Genomic DNA, 4,417 nt, shown 5'->3' on the forward strand with positions numbered 1-4,417 from the left:
ATTTGACCCCAGTGCTCTTCCTGCCATGGCAGGGGGTTGGACTAGATGATCTGCTCAGGTCCCTTCTGACCCTAGAAACTATGAAACTATGAAATAAAACCAACCAGAGGGCATGTATTAGAATATCTGAATACATATTTAGAATAATTACAAGAATAATAATGACATAACCATGTATTTTTAATATAATAATAGTATGACCATACATTATTAATATAACAATGGTAGTATAACCATATATTTTTAATATAATAGTAGTAGTATTACAGCCATATATTATTAATACAATAATAGGGACAATAAGAAAAGATTGCCATGTATTTCTATGGGGCATAGGCTAGAGGGAAATTTGGAGAACTCAGCAGTTTGAAGAAGACCTGCTGCCAGTCCTCCCTCATCTTGAGTCTTCCCAGCTGGGGTAGGGGAGAAGCAATGTGCTGTGAAGCCAGATAGACTTTGGGATAAGTGTTTGCTTTTGTTCTTTAAAAGGAAGCAGCTAAAAGCTCGGCCAACGGGCCTGTTTCTGCCTCTTATCAGTTTCTGACCTGCAAGGTGACCCATAGACCAGGTAACGGTGGATCACTGAATCAACATGAAGCCAAAAAAAGCAAATGCAACGTTGGGTGGCATTAACACGAGTCTAGTACCTAAGATGCAGGAGGGGACACAGTGCCACCACTCGGCACCACCAAAGTCTCAGCTGGAGCCCAGTACGCACGTGTGCGCTCTGCTTTGCAAGAAGGTGCAGAGGAGTTGGAGAGGGTCCCAAGGCGGGTGAGGGTGCTTGGCCGTATGAGGGCAGGTGGCAGGAATGTGAGGCATGCTTAGTCGGGAGATGAAGGCATTCGAAGATTTGAAATGTTGCCATGAAGATGGGGAGCAACCTCTCTGCTTTGCTGCAAGGGGCAGGATGCGTTGAAAAGGCAGCACGGCCGATTTTGAGGAAAGCTTCCCAGCTCAGAGCAGCTGGACGATGGGATGAGCTGCCCAGGCCATCGGTGGAATTGGTCTGACAGGAGTGGCCAGATGGGCATCTGCCTGGGGAAGGTCGGGAGCAGCACATCTGGCATCATGCTGGCAGCTGGACTGGATGACCCTGGCTGTCCAGGCGGGGCTGTGATTAGATCCATGGCCCCGTCTCCTCCAGACAGCCCTGCATCCCCCCTGCCACGGTGGGACGCAGCTCCAGCTTAGCCAGGTGGGTTTGGACCCCAGCTCCTAATTTCCAGCCTAAATTTATCCCTGGCCCAAACCTGGGAAGGAAACTTTCCTGAAATGATCCTATATTTATCCCCATTCATCCTGCCAGAGTTGGCTGTCAGCAATCATTGCTGTGCAAGGTTAAGTGAGCCAAGCCCTCTCAGTCTCATGTCACCCGGTCAGGTCCCCGTTCCTCAGGTATCCTGAAAACGCCTTGGTGTGTCTGTTCAGAAACACCCGTCGTTGCTCCGCAGCTCTGTGATCTCCTTACACGTTTTTGGCAGGTGCTGGTAGCACAACTAAGTGGAGCTGCTATTTTTAATATGTTCTTTTTTAGAGTTGGTTTGGGCAGGAGAGGAGGGGATTTCTGCTCTGCATCAGGCAGGTTTTAAGCATCTCCCAGAGTGTTGGCTGTAGCCTGGGCTGGGGATGGGCCTGGGCTGTGCCAGTGCTCCTGCTGGGACTCAAACCTGCAGGGTCCTGGCTAGAGGGTCTTGCCCCTCTGCTCAGAGTCAGACCAATGCTGCATTGGGGTTTCTTTACCAGCCCCACTGCTCTAGGTTTCTCTGACTTTGTCTGCGCCCTCTGGGCATTGCAGTGAAAAAACATTCAGATAAGTAGTCATTTTCTTCATGATATTGAGTCTAAGGACCAGATACTAGGGTTTTTTTAAATCAACAAAGCATTTTTGCACAGGAGGCAGCATAGGAGACAAATTGCACAGAGTGATATAACTATATCACATCTTTGGCACATTGCTGCAGTTGCAGAAAGCAAATGGTGCCTCCTTGATTTCCAACTCGGTCTGTGTCTACACAAGACACTTTACTGTGCAATAGACTAATCTACTGTGCAGCAAAGTGTCCCCACCTCACATGCAGGTGCTTACTGCACAGTATATTAATCTTCTGTGCAGTAAATTTAGGCAGGTGGTAGATTTACTGAGCACTAAAGTCAAATAGCATTAATTGCATGTGCAGACACACCCCGTGTAAACCTACCTACAAACTGAAACACAACCCTCCAGAGAGTGCAGTCGTGCTTGTTAGCATCACCGTGTTTCCTGGACCCATTGCTGACCATGCGGTTCTGCGTTAGCTTAATTGCTGTAATACTTAGCATTGATGTAACATGTCTTCTCTTCACAAATGTGAGAAAGGCGAGATGTAGGAAGAAATGTTGAGAACACTGGGTATGTTTAGTTTAGAGGAGAGGTGATTAAGGGGGGGATTTGATAGAGATCTTCAAATAGCTGGAAGGCAGCTGTAAAGAAGAAGGATAGCAATGGCTCTCCCTTGCTGCAGAGGACCAGACAGAAATCCCGTGGCTTGAAATGGCAGGAAAGTAGATTTAGATTAGACCTCAGGACAAACTTCGTGGCTCTTAGGACCATAGGGCAGTGGAGCAGACTGCCTAGGGGAGCTGTGGGATCTGCTTTGGAGGGTTTCAAGGAGAGGCTAGAAATGCACTGGGCAGGGCTGGTGTAGAAATAGCATCCTGTGACAGGCATTGGTCCAGCTGCGGTGGACCTGCAGAGCTGCACTGATGGCAGTGGGGCTAAATGGATGTGTACCTGCCAAGAGGCCAAAATATTTAGACACCACATTGAACTGTGATTTAGGTGTTCATATTCAGGGACTTAAACCTGGGCTTTGAGTGTTGATAGCTCCCATTATTTGCTGTGATGGCCATCCTGCAATATGACTTTGGGATTTGGGTGCATGTTGCTTTACGGAAAAGGGCAGAGCAGCGAAAGCTTCTCACGACAGATCCAATGGTGTGAGCTCGTTGTGTGCTGGGGGCTGCCCCATGGGCACCCCAGCTCCAAAACACAGTGAAGCAGGGCTAGTAAGGCCCTGAGGAGATCACATCTGGCTCCAGGCAAGTTCATCCCTGCCTAAACCATCCCAGCCACAAACACTTCTAGTGATGGAGATGCTACAGCCTCTGGAGTTGAGATGTTATGGACTGGGTCAGACCCTAGCCCTGTCATGCCCAGTCCTGTGTCACCGTGGCTGGAAGGGAGTGGACTGGATCTGACCAGGTTTTTCCCCTCCCTGTTCCTCTCCCACTTGCAGTCTCCAGCATTTAAGGTCAAGGAAGTTCTGATTCAGCATTTCAAAGTTCTTCCTAATTTCCAACTGAAATTTGCCTTGTTTTGATTTAAGACCATTACTACTTGTCCTCTCCCCTGCAGCCATGGAGAACAGAATTGCCAAGAAGGCCACCGGCATCCTGGGCTGCATCGGCAGGAGCATTGCCATCAGATCGAGGGCAGTGATTCTTCCCCTCTATTTGGCACTGGGGAGGCCACATCTGGAGTCTTGTGTCCAGTTGTGGGCCCCCACTACAGAAAGGAGGTGGACAAGTTGGAGAGAGACCAGTGGAGGGCAATGAAAATGGTTGGGAGGCTGGGGGACAGGTGTGGTGAGAAGCAGCTGAGGGAATTGGTCTTATTTAGTCTGCAGAAGAGAAGACCGAGGGGGATTGAATAGCAGTCTTCAGCTCCCTGCAAGGGGGTTGCAAAGAGGATGGAGTTGGGCTGTTCTCAGGGAGAGCAGACGACAGTAAAGGAGCAATGGGCTCAAGCTGCAGCAAGGAAAGTTAAGGTTGGATATTAGGAAAAACTTTCTCACCAGGAGGGCGGTGAAGCACTGGAGCAGGCTCCCCAGAGAAGTGGTGGAGTCTCCATCCTTGGAGGTGTTTAAGACCCAGTTCAACAAAGCCTTGGCTGAGATGATGAAAGTGGGGCTGGTCCTGCTTTGAGCAGAGGGTTGGACTAGTTGTGACCTCCTGAGGTCCCTTTCACCCTCATTTTCCGTGATCCTATGAATAGTGAGCCATGTTCCCCTCTATAGCCACACTTCAGGTATTTGAAGGGTGTTATCAAACCCCCTGTGTTTGAACATCTCTCCCAGTCAGTCCAATAAAAGATAGCCCTGGAAGACCCTTGCCTCTATCGAATCCCTTGAGAAGAGACAGCTAGGATTTCATAGATTTCCAGCGGTAATGTTTTTGAAATCTTTGTCGTTTCTTCTCCAGACTCAGTAATCCCAGTTCTTCCATCTTTTCTTTGCAATGGGTTGTTACGGCCGGGGAGTCTGGTCGTGCCAGAAACCACTACCCTGCTTGGCTATGCAGGCTCTGGCGCATGTCTGCCTTTCACCTGAGGTGACTACGATCCTAGCTTTGTAGAAGAAGACCTGCCCAGACCTCA

The sequence above is a fragment of the Gavialis gangeticus genome, unplaced genomic scaffold (assembly GCF_001723915.1).
Source record: "Gavialis gangeticus isolate Ggan-Ray unplaced genomic scaffold, GavGan_comp1, whole genome shotgun sequence".
NCBI lineage: Eukaryota > Metazoa > Chordata > Crocodylia > Gavialidae > Gavialis > Gavialis gangeticus.